The following is a 13,533-nucleotide window of genomic DNA, read 5'->3' on the forward strand; positions in this document are numbered from 1 at the left end:
ATACTTGAGTGAAGCAGATCTTCACCAAGGGAAATGTTATGGAACATGATGAAACTAAGAGGAATCAAGCAGATCTTGACCTCTTTAGGGGAGTTAGTAAGTGATTTGGGGAATGAAGAAGGGGAGTTAGTAATGTCCGGCTTGAGTTCCTCCAGGTGAAAAACAGCATCATGAATGTGATCTGAAAAGGTATACCACTTTAAAACACATAATTGATCATGAATCATCATTCTACAACCTCAAGAACTACCTACCCAGTCTACTTTTCCTAACATTTTTTATTCTTTTTGGTTTGGGTGCACTTAGACTTGCAGACCCAGCTTTACAATTTTTTTCTTTTTTTCTGTTCTCCTATCTAAGTCTACACTTATTTCTGCCAAGGGCCCAAATTAAGCAGTTGGGCTCCTTTGATTCTCTACCTATCTACAAATCTGCCAACATTAAACTGTTAGGACAGATATCTTTTATCATCATTCTTCTACCCTGATGATGGATCCCACTTGGGATTTGAAACGTTGGTACGATAATAATTCTACTGTGGATTCTCCGGTCAATTCAAAAGATAAAAACCACAGATCTCTCAAATCCAACATTAAACTGTTTGGACAGATATCTTTCTCTATATTCTAAAACAGGAAATTGAAACCTAGGGAGGCCAAGATTAAATTATTTGGCCTTCCTTTAACTGAAAGAAATCTTCAAAAATGGAATGCAGCAGTGGCACTTAGACTAGCACACTTTCATTGCATCTTGTGGAAATATGGAACACTGTAGCCTGCAAAGTATGACATATTTGGCATGTAAAAATGTCAATCATGAAAAATAAACATCTGTTGCAATAGGAGGCTAACAGTGGCTCCACTTGGGGATGGCTTTTCCTTATGAAAAGCCAAGAACAACATGTCAAACTGCCTTGATCTTCTGTTGTTGCTGTGAATTGAAGGAACTTCTTTGTGTTGGCTGTTAGATAATTGAAACCTTGTAATATGAACAACTTCCTCCTCAACTGAAATATTGTGAAATGCATAGCACTGCCTGCTTTCTTCTGCGTGCTTGCTATTATGTGGAATGTTGCTTGAGCATTGTATCTTTGAAACATTCTCAAAACATGGATCAAAACTGATGTGTTTTGCTTTACTTTTGCTTTGACCAAGGGTGCTGATATGAACTGAAAATACTGCTCTGTTTTGCTACCTTTGACTGAAGACCGCAAACAACTTCCCTTTTTATCATGAATTTCTTGAGATATGACGGTGCTACTTTCACTGTTTTGTTGAGACTAGTTCAAAGACAGAGCCCTCAAAACTGGAATACTTGCATTGGTTGTGCCTTCTAAAATTTTACTGCTGATCCTTAAACAATCGGCCTGCTTATACCAAAATAAAAACAGAGTGCTGATATATACAAATAAGACTGTACAAAGATATATACAAAGCTTGCATTGTGTCCCTTAAAAGGGGTCATGGTAATGTTTCAGCATACGGCCATTGACAGGGCCTTCTTCAACAGAACTATCCTCTACAGATCTGAGGAAATAAGTGTTATTTCCCTGAACAACAGAAATAATGAATGGTCCTTTCCATAAAAAATCAAACTTTGCGTGTTTGCCCTTGTCTTCTCTTCTTGAGTCCCACCTTAGAACTTTGTCACCAATGTAGAAATCCTCAGCCTTAACTCTCTTGTCAAACATCTTTTTGAGCTTTTCTTACAGAATTTGGGCTCTGTCATAAACTTGTTCTCTGGTTTGCTGAAGATGAATGGTCTGATTAATTCTTGTCTGAATGTCATTTGGTTAAGCCTGAATCTCCTGTAATAGTCTGATAGTAGGAATGCCCAGGGATGAAGGAAATCTAGCCTCCATGCCATATACTAGCTCATAAGGGCTCATCCCAATGGATCTCTTAGTTGAAAGTCTGTCTGCCCATAGGGAATTTACCAGCTTTTTGTGCCAGTTCTTCTTGTTCTCTTCCAACACTTTCTTTATGATGTTGATGAGGCTTTTGTTAGATGATTTGGCTAAGCCATTACCTTGAGGGTAATAAGTTGTAGAGTGGCCCAAGGTAATATGAAATTGGTGGCAGAAATTGATCATCTTTTTGGACTTAAAGGCAGCGGCATTGTCAGTGATGATTTTCTCAGGGCAGCCAAATCTAGAAAGGATATTGCACTCAAGGAATTGGATAATGATGGTGTCATTGGCTTGCCTACAGGGAATGGCTTCAACCCACTTGGTGAAATAGTCGGTGGCTGTTAGGATCCATTTGTGTTGGCCTGAGGAAGAAGGATGGATTTCTCCAATGAAGTCAAGACCCCATTGTTGAAAAGGTTTTTCGGTTGAGATGGGTTTCAAGGGCAAGGGTAACAGCTTCCTCTTACCTTCAAAAATTTGGCACTTGTGACATGATATGGCAAACTTCTTTATATCTACAAAAAGAGAGGGCCAATAGAAACTAGCCCTTAAGATTTTATCAGCAGTGGACTTCCAATATAGATGTCCTCCACAGTTACCTGCATGGAATTCTTTCATGACTTTGTTAGTTTCATTCATGGTTAAACAATTCAGCAATATACCTTCATGATTTCTCCAAAATAATGCGCCATCTATTACACAAAACTTTAAAGCCTTCATTTTCAAGAATCTCTTCTTGGTCCTAGACAATCCTGGGGGAGCACATAGGTTTAACAATACAAAGCATATATCAGCATACCATGGGGATTGCAAAAAGATTTCACTGATCTGTGGAGTCGCCAGCTCCGGTTCATTGTCCAGCTGGTTAATGTCTAGGGCCTGAAAGTTTGTTTCGGACATCAGTTTGGCTAACCCTTGTCCCTTTATCAACTTGGTTGGTTTTATTTCTATGTCATAGTCAAGGATATTTGTTATCCACTTGCCTCTTTTGCCTTCTAATCCCTCTTGGGCCAATATGTCTTTTACAGCAACGTGTGGGACATAGGCAATCACATGTGAATATAAAATGTATACTCTGAAGTCCTTGATGGCCTTAACGAGTGCATAGGCCTGCTTTTCCATGATTGGGTACTTCAAAGGGGCGTCTCTTAAGGCTCGGCTGAAAAATGCAATCGGCTTTTCAGCTCCCTGTTCATCCTTTTGCAAAAGGACAGCAGCTATAGTATGATCAGATGCAAATGAAAATATGATAAAGTCTTTGTCAAATTGTGGGCTGGTGAGGACAGGGGTTTGGGTTAAGGCCGTTTTGATGCTCTCAAATGCTTGCTTGGTTTCAAGAGACCATTTTACCTTGGCATCCTTTTTTAACATGTTGCTTAACAGTCGTATCAGTTCAGCTAGATTTGGAATAAATCTTCTTAGGAAATTGATCTTTCCAAGGAATGCTTGCAGCTCTTTTATGTTTCTTGGATATGGGATTTGGAGGATGGCTTGGATTCTTTCAGGATCAATTCTAATCCCATATTTTGATATGATGTGGCCAAGTAATTTTCCTTCTTCAAGGCCAAAGAGAGACTTCTTGGGGTTCAAGGAAATGCCATATTTCCTGCATGTCATGAATATTTGCCTAAGATGCTTGAGGTGCTCTTCATCAGATTTTGAAAATGGGGTAAGATCATCAAGATAGACAACTAGGAAGTCATGTATTTCTTTAGCAAACACAATATCCATTGCTCGTTGAAAGGTTGCACCAGTGTTTTTAAGTCCGAATGGCATCTTAACATACTTAAATGTTCCCCACGGTGTGGTAAAGGCTGTCTTGTCTTGGTCATCCGGGTGAACAAGTATTTGGTTGAAAACTGAAAAACCATCTAGCAAGGAGATTCTAGATGACCCCACTACTCTTTGTAGGATGTGGTCCATTTTGGGCAAAGGATAGTGGTCTTTTAGGGAGACTTGGTTTAAGTTTCTCAGATCTACACAAAGTCTAATTTCACCTGTCTTTTTCCTTGTGGGAACAAGGTTGGATACCCATTCAGAAAATCTGATAGGTGCTATTATGCCTGCTTCAAACATCCTCTTTACTTCCTTCTCAATCATGGGAAGAAGCATAGGGTTAATTCTTCTAAGTTTCTGCTTGAAGGGTTTCTGGTTTGGTTTTAAGGGAATTGTGTGTTGGATCACCGAGGTGTCATAGGATTTTAAATCCTCATAACTCCATGCAAATACATCTTGGAATTCTTTGAACAAATCAATATATTTGGGCTTTTGATCAGGTGGCAAATTTTTGGATAGTTTGATCATTTTTGGCTTCTCTGCTGTCCCAATGTTGTGTTCTTCTATAGCAGTGTTCAATGGTTGTAATTTTGGCTTTCTGGGAACATCATTAGCGTCAAACATGTCTTCTAATGGGGTTAAACCAACAGGCAGAAAATTATCCTTTAAGTCAATGATCTCTGCCTCTGTTTTGGCAATTTCCTCCAAATGCATTTGTTTCAGTTGTTCTATGTTTGTTTTGCTAGAAACAGTCGGGTTTAGGATTTGTTTGGCTATTGCAGCTGTTACAGCCTGCTGATTTTCCTGTTGGTTTTCAGTTGTTTGCTGTTGGAAGTCGTTCATAACATCCAAGTCAATGCTAATATTTGAAAATTCACACTCAAGGGTGAGAAAACTGTTGATCTGGGCGTCATTTTCGAATACTTGCCAATCTTTAATGTTATTTGGGACAGCGGGCATATGTTTTATTTCAGCTGTGAAGTGATGATTTGGGTCAAAAGGAAGCTTGCATGTACTAGCAAAGGTGGCTAGGCTGTGTGCATGAATATTATGCTCTCTTGAAATCTTGTCAAGCTTGGATTCAGCGAATGTATTGAGTATGTTAGTGGCAGCAGTCCTATAGGCCCTCATTCTATTGTCATTGGTTACAAAATTACCTTTCATCTGTTGTATAATTAAATCAGAGTCACCTAAAATAGACACCTTTGCAGCTCCTAAAGCTTTAAGTAGTTTAAGGCCTAAAAGCAGAGCCTCATACTCTGCCATATTGTTGGTGCATTTGAAATTCAGTCTGTAGGCATGACCTTCCGCCTGATTGTTATATGCATTGTGAATCCATACACCTGCCCTGCTCCTAACTTGTTGACAGAGCCATCAAACTCTAAATACCATGTGATTTCTTGGATGTGGTTAGCGCTAAGAGTTTCAGCTATGTTAGGATTGGGTAGACTTGAAATTTCTGTCTGGGGAGTTTTTTCTAGCATGTTGGTTGCATTAATTGTTGTGACAGTCTCCTAGGTATGTGCAACCGATTCTTCATTAATGTGTGCTTGTTTTTCTAGAGCCAAAGGCTCATCATCAGTTGGAGAATTTGTATTATCATTAAACAAAATAAAATAATCCATATCAGAATGGATTGAGTAAATGGGAAAATTTTCAGGCTTGCTCTCACTACTTACCACATATTTCATGAGGGTTTCTCTATACAGTCTCTTTGGTTGCCCAAAGATTAAAATAGTAGCATAGGATAGGTCTAGTTGAAGGGATCCTTGGAGCTTTGCTCCCCATGATCTTAACAGGAGCATACCATATTTTGGTGGGATGTCAGCCACCACCACATCCATGAGGATGGTCTTGTTGGAATATTGGACTAGGGATACACACAAGTCTTTGATGAGGCCTAAACACTTGACCCGGCTTGAGTCAAAGGAAAACAGATCTTTGTAGGGTCTGGTAATATCAAGGTTTAGCTTTTCCATAACTGTCTTGGGCATCAGATTATGTGATGCTCCTGAATCAAACATAACGTTGTGCAAAACTTTGTCATGTATATGCAAATTGACATAAAAGGGTGGAATAGGTCCATATGTTGATTTTCCATTAACTTCTGGGCCAAACAATAGTTCAGGGGTATCATCCAAAACATTTACATCGTCCTTGTTCTCTGGTATTTGAAGTGATCTTTGAATTTGTTGCCTATATACATCGTGCTTGGCAAGTTCTGAGAGGGGTATGGATATCTTCAACTTAGCTATTTCTGCCTCTAAATTAAATGGCTTTTCCAATGGATTTTTGGTGTTGATAATGGCAGTTTTTTCTATTTCATTTGAACTATCTGCTATTTGCTCTTGTTTATCAGCGTTATGGGAATTGATTGCTCGCGGTTTTTCAATTTCAGGAGGGCGTTTTGGAACATTGTTCGAGCTTTCTTTCGAGGAAGAAGGTGGCAGAGGCTGATCTTTGGAAGGCTGTATTTCTGTTATGTCTTCTACAGTCACTTGATGCGGGTTTGGAACATTTGTATCAGCTGGTTCTGTTATGACAGCCTTGCCTTTAGTCTTGTTGGGTTGTTTGCCATCCTTTGTTTTGCTAGGTTCAGAAATATCAATGGTCCTAGTTCTCAGCTTATATTGTTTGTGTACTTCATATACAGCAGTATCATAACCTTGTTTAAAATCAAAAGACTCACCAGATTTAGTGTGAAACTGATTATAGTCACGTTCATTTTGGTCTTCTTGGCTCAGAAAAGTTTGATGCTCATCCTTTAGATCCATCAGGTTCATGTGAGTGTCCTCTAAGGGTTCACTAGAAGTAGATCCTTCAACATAGTTATCTTGAAAAGGGGGTCTTATGTCATGGTCTGGGCTAGACCTGCCCGCATTTGTGGTCTGCGTTTTCCTAAAATTTGGGTTCCTTATGGTATTGGGCTGATGTCCTTCCCATGATGCTTTTCTCTCAACATTTTCTACTCTTTCTCCCAGCCTTTGTAGGCCATTGATAATAGCATCAAGCTTTTGATCAAAGGCTGAGGGTTCTTCCTTAAAGGTGGTTCTTCTTTCCATTCTAGCTCTGTTTCTTTTGGCAATTAGGTTGGCCTCTACGCTAACAGCAACATTTTGCATGTCTCCAAGGGTCTGAGGGGCTCTTTCGTTTAATTGGTATGCCATGTCTGGGTCGAATCCATTAGGGAATTTATACAAGGCAAGGTCAGGTGGGGGTCTTAAGTTCTGTGGTATTGCATTATAGACATTATTGAATCTTGCACAGTACTCCAAAACAGTCTCCTGAGGACCTCTTTTAATTGTATCATATTCTGCTAGTATGTGCAAGGGGTCTTTCTTTTTCTCCCATCTGTTGGTAAAGGATTGGTAAAGCTCATCTGGAGTAGTTATGGAATTTGTAGCAAGTGATCTAAACCAAGTTCTTACATCACCGGTTAAACTTTGAACAAAAATTCTCATTCTCACGCTATCATCGTCTATCTCGTAGTTCTCAAAATAATCTTGCATCTTTTTGGTATGCTGAAGGGCTGTGAAAGGACCGGTACTGTCAAAATAGGTAATTTTAGATTGGTACTCCTGAGGTAAAGCCCCAGGATTAGCAGGTAGTTGCAGGGGTGCATATCTATTAGCCATGTTGGCAGGGATAAGTGGGACAACGGGGATTAATGGAACAACAGGGATAACAGGGATAACAGGGGTAACTGGAACAGCAGTAGTGGTATTTGTAGTATGTGCAGTGAATGGAGGTGTGGAAGGAGTGCTATGAGATGTGGATGATGAACCAGGGGAAGCAGGAGTTGAACGGAATAAAACTTTGATAGGAGTTGGAACACAACTTGGGAGAGCTGCTTCAGGACTCAAATCAGCAAAATCTTCCTGTCTTTCTTGCTTCCTAAGGATCTTAGGGATTAGGTTCGGATTTTCAAAAACAGCTGGAGGGTCTGGATCTGGATTTGACCTTGTATATCGTGGATTCTTCTTGGGAGCCAGCTTCCGAATTTATTTTTTGGGTATTTTTATGGGAATATTTTTATAATTGGCAAGGAAGTGTGAGATTTTGAAATGGCGGTGTATAGCTTAAAACTAGCATGAAGATTGACTGAAGCAGCTTTTATTTACTTCTGTTAATGTAAAACAGAAGCAGTTTCAAAGGCTTCCTGGTTGACATTCAGGCTTCATCTGTAGTTTTAAGGGATATACAACAATTAGAAAATCGATTTGCTCAGTGGATTTTTCGAACCTTCTTAGTGAAATTAACTAAGGAAGGTCCCCAGTGGAGCTTTCCAACTCGACTTATGAACTTATCTGAGGATGTTCCCTAGTGGAGTCGCCATTATGTTATCACTTAGGTTGTCCTTAAGCTCCAAAAAGGATACGGCCGAGGTAACCACAAACCAACTTTGGACTGCAGGTTCTAGCCCACCTGCAGTCAGAGAGGGCTCTCTCTTTATGATTTAGCTTTATTTGAAAGGATTTTAGGCTAGCTATTGAATTCGGGAGTTTTTGTTTTGATTTTGGTGGGAAGATTGATGTTTTTAGGTAAAGAGGCAGGTATAGTGTGAAAGTTTCAAACCATTGGGCATGGAGTGAAGGAGTAAAACTGCTGGTGCGTTTTCTTGGTCACAAGAGAGGTATGGAGCAATGTAACTGCGCATGAAACAATGTTTCAAGTTTAAAGGATGGAGTGAATGCTAAGTAATGAGAGGCAGTTAAGAATCTCTCAATCAGCTTAACAGAGAGAGGCAATGGAGCTCTACCTAGGGGTGGTAAAGAATCCCTAGATAATTGGCAAACACAGGTGAATTAGGGTAAATATGAGCCAGAAGGAATTCATATTCCTTACCAATTCTTTCAGATGAAAACATAAAGAAACAACAGGAATTGAGCATAGAGTGTATTTAAACAAGTTCTAGGCTAATCTTTCTTTCTACTATTTAGATAGTGGTAAACAATGAACAGAGGTAAGATGCACTTATTGTTTCATGCTGCAGCGCAGGAATTCCAGCTTTCAGTCTCTAGAAATCATTAACAACACATCAGACAGTGTCTTCTCTAAGCTTTCAGCAATCTTTGATTATAGAAACAATCTCAGGTATACAGTGCGAGTCTCTAGTGAGAATTATCAATCGACCAACCCTTAAAACATTACATAGGGTGGTATATATAGGGAAAAATCTCCTAATTTCCTTTATTACAAACTGACCTAAACAGGTCTGAGAAATGATTACTTTTAACCTAATCCTATCCAAAAATAAATGTAAGAAAATATCTTGAGCTGCGCTGAGGGCAGTCGTATCAAAACTGAGTAAATGTGTTGTCCTCGATGGCTTGGTGCAGTGTTTCTATAATAACTGTGCATGGGCTTCTGCTCCATTGTAGTTCGGTGGCTTTAAATGCTTTAACTGTGATTTGAGAGCTGGGATGGGCTTACACCTCCTGATTTGACTTTGTTTGCTGCCATTCAATGTAGCCTGCTTTGGGAACTGAAGGTCTCCATTAAACAATTTAACTGGTACACTTTGTTGCTTCATCTCTCCTCTGATACTCTTTGACAAATGAATTGGGTTGCGTCTCTCCTCCGCTGTGGGTCAAATCACAAATTAATGGTCGTTGTTCGGCCCTCTGTTTCTTTTAGAAATGTCTTCTGATCCTTTCTGCATGTTTCGCGAAGAAAACGGGTCATTCAACACCTTTTGGGCTTGCTAGGGGCTACGTGATGAGGGTTTTTCCACTTCGGCTCATTTCCCGTAGGCGCTAATCGCGCATGAAAAACTGCCTCAGAAACTGATTCCAGGCATCCTAAGCACGATTTTCGCCTTTCGCTCCAAAAACTGATGATGATGTCAGCATGACGTAAGCGGGCGGGACCTGGTATGGTGGATGATGTCAGCATGATGACATCAGCATGATCATGTCAGCGAGATGACGTCAATGAGATGACATCAGCATGTACGGTGGATGACATGGTAGGGACATGGTGGCAGTGACGTGGCAAGGGTGACTCGGCAGGAGGACGACGTGTGCAGATGATGTGGCGAGGTCCTGGCGCAGTTGTCAAGGGGAGGAACAAGCGGTTTATGGTCTTCTTCGGACCGCCTTTGGTACGGGGGCGGTTTCTGTCAGAGTGGCTAAGACGCAATAGAAAGCGAACGCGCGTCCTCCTGTACGGTGAGAAAACTGTTGCAATATCGGAGGCTAACATCCGGACGCAGGGGGCGCTCCGAAATCGGCGAGAGCCGTCGGATGGGGAGGGGCGGATTGGAGGGCTGACGGGAGATGGAGCTTGTGGCGGAATAATGGACGGGCGCGCGAATATGCGAATTTTAATATAGCGCGGGCGGGGGTTTAGACTTAGGAAATGTGGGTTAGGGGTTATTAACAAGCGGGGGAGGTTAGTTTAATGTTTTAATAAGACTTTTAAACAATAAACTTTGGGAAAATGATTGTGGAGGGGTAAAAGTGTAGGGTTTTGAGGGGTAAAGGGGTGAATGAGGAAGGTTATTAGCCTAACCAAATGTTAGGCTAATCCCAGGACACGGAAGGCTAATGCTGGTTTCCGGATGAACTCAGCATTTCCAAGACTTTGATAAAAATGGCTATATCGCCAAGGGATGGGAATATATACATAGGGGAGTTATATAGTGCTTTTAGTAAGGGAAGGGGAAATGATGTAGGGAGTTAAATAATATAGTTAGTAATTAATATGGAGGTGACCAGAAAGCGCTAAGGTAGGGGACCTTAGGCCATTTTGGGGAATAGAACTTTGTAAAAGAAGAATGAAAATACTTGAGTGAAGCAGATCTTCACCAAGGGCAATGTTATGGAACATGATGAAACTAAGAGGAATCAAGCAGATCTTGACCTCTTTAGGGGAGTTAGTAAGTGATTTGGGGAAAGAAGAAGGGGAGTTAGTAATGTCCGGCTTGAGTTCCTCCAGGTGAAAAACTGCATCATGACTGTGATCTGAAAAGGTATACCACTTTAAAACACATAATTGATCATGAATCATCATTCTGCAACCTCAAAAACTACCTACCTAGTCTACTTTTCCTAACATTTTTTCTTCTTTTTGGTTTGGGTGCACTTAGACTTGTAGACCCAGCTTTACATTTTTTTTTTCTTTTTTTCTGTTCTCCTATCTAAGTCTACACTTATTTCTGCCAAGGGCCCAGATTAAGCAGTTGGGCTCCTTTGATTCTCTACCTATCTACAAATCTGCCAAGATTAAACTGTTTGGACAGATATCATTCTCTATATTCTAAAACAGGAAATTGAAACCTAGGGAGGCCAAGATTAAATTGTTTGGCCTTCCTTTAACTGAAAGAAATATTCAAAAATGGAATGCAGCAATGGCACTTAGACTAGCACACTTTCATGGCATCTTGTGGAAATATGGAACACTGCAGCCTGCAAAGTATGACATATTTGGCATGTAAAAATGTCGATCATGAAAAATGAACACCTGTTGCAATAGGAGGCTAACACAACTATTGCTCATCATCTGTATAGTCATAGGTTCGGCAGACAACATCAAACTCAAATAGGAAAGTGTCAAGGTCCTCTGTGGTCAAGCCATGGAAATGAGGTAGAGCAGAGGGGCTTATATTATTCATTTTAGTGTCCCCATTGGTTTCCCTAATAGGGAAGGCACTCACAATTCTCCCTCTATCTCCTCTGTCATTTAAGTGTTCAGCCATTGATTCAGTAGAAATGGGTTCTTCCTCTTCTTCTTCTCCTATAGGTTCGTCAAATATGTTAGGTTGATCACCCAAAGGGGCTTGCAATTCACCGTCAATGAAGAAGAAAGAAGGTTGACTATTGGATGAGGTGCGGGTATTTGGCAAGAATTCCTTGAATTATCCCTAATCCTACGAGGCATGAAAGGAAATGTTTTTGGGTTTTTTGTGAGATTTTCTTTAAAGCTGGAAAGTACTCTACAGAAAGGAAATTGTTGATTAAATGAAAAACTACTAACATAATGGAAACTACTTGTAGAATGAAATTGTTGAATTGAATGAAAAACACTAACAAAAGGAAACTACTTGCAAAATGGAAAGGAAACTAGATTAACTTGCATAATGGAAAGGAAAGAAAATAAATGACAAAATGAAAGAAAGAAACTATATTACTTTTGCAGAAATAAACTAATGGAAGAAAGTTGGAAACTAGAAAATAGAAGAAAAGAACAGTAATCACTACTACTCTTACACCTCCCCGGCAATGGCGCCAAAAGTGATGAACCTAGGTATTGCAGCAAGAATGCAGAAACTCCCAGGGCTACCAGCTTTACTTATCAACCCGGGGTTCGTACAAACTTGGAGGTGACTGTGCTATATACACAAGTAGAAGTGAAGGTACTGCCTATTGTCACTGCTCATCTAGCAAGAGACCCCAATGGTTCCAAGCCAGACTTATAGGGTCAGAAGAAGCTTGATTTTGATGGAAGGAAAGCAAATCTATTCTAAGGGAGAGCTACTCTACTGCAGAAATGAAGAAAACAACATGCAACCCTAAATCACACCATAACCTAATTAACCAGGAAAATAGTTGGACTAAGAAGAATTGCTAAACAACACTAATCTAATGCTAACTATCTTAGTTGGAGAAGTAAAAGATCATAACACTATCCTAAGGTGCAAGAAAAGGAAACTAGGCGAAGTCTGGGTTCAAGTGGAAAAACGGTTAGAGATCAAAATGGTGAAAAGAGGACGTGAAGGAAAAACAACGCATAAGAATCATTGGATCAGGCGGGTGGAAGGCGAATGAATGGCTGAGATCGGATCGCAGGAGGGTACGTAGGTAGATGGGAAAACATGGTGAATTAACAGGATGGATGGCTGGGATTATATCGCGCAGGTGGAGTCAGGAGATGGACAGACAAGATTCATCGGCAGATGGATAGCGGAGGTTAGGTCGCGGGCAAAAGGAACATGCGGAAATGGTATCGGGTGAAGCGATAATGGTTGGATCAGGAGACAGATCTACGGCGGAGATGAGAGCACTCAAAGGAACGTGTAGAAATGGGGGAGTGGGTTTAGAGGGCGGTAAGCGGAATATCACGTGCCCTCAAAGTTGTAAGTAGTTTTGTAGAACTTCACGCGATTAGCCTCCCCGGTCGACACGTAGCACGGGGAAACTGCTCATATTGTGTGCCCTCGGCTGGATAACGGTCGGATGGGAGATCCACGCGATATTGAGCGAAGGTCATTGGATCTGGAAAGGCAGATCTACGATGGGGAATGGACCGAGCAGGTTGGTGAGCGAGTGTGCGATAGTCGTCAGATCAGCTGAGGCAGATCAACGATGGGGATTTAAAGGGCGAAAAGTCAAACACAAAAAGGAATTTGAGCAGTGATTGGTCAGTTTTACTGTGTAAAGCGATTTACTGGCAAAAACCATTTAAACATGAATTTAACAACTTTTTCTCAGGCATTTCGTGCTGAAGGGGAATGACATAGGAATGTGAGTGAGGTCTGAATGACAGAAAGGGATCGAATCAAGCTGATGACTATTAAAGGGGCAGAGTGACAATGAACTTAGTGACTGTGTTTAAATGACAAACCCTTTGTGAAAACCAAAACCCTGTGTTTTTGGGGTTGCTGCAAGGTTTCTTCCTCACATCATGGTCCCAGAGGGAGGAGGTGAGGCCGAGACACCTGTGAGCAACCTTGTGGATCTTTTCTTTTCTACCAGGCTAATTGAAAGCAAAATGAAGCAAACTAAATCACAACTAATCTGTTCTGCACTATTGTAATGAGACTGCAACTATTCAAGCAAATGAACAGAAAACAGGAAGCTGCTTAAGTACATGAATAGGAAAGCCATAAATCTGTGTTGAACCACTAT

Source organism: Pinus tabuliformis, chromosome J, assembly GCF_031772625.1.
Source record: "Pinus tabuliformis cultivar Carrire ecotype Pingquan chromosome J, CPIR1, whole genome shotgun sequence".
In the NCBI taxonomy this organism is placed as follows: domain Eukaryota; kingdom Viridiplantae; phylum Streptophyta; class Pinopsida; order Pinales; family Pinaceae; genus Pinus; species Pinus tabuliformis.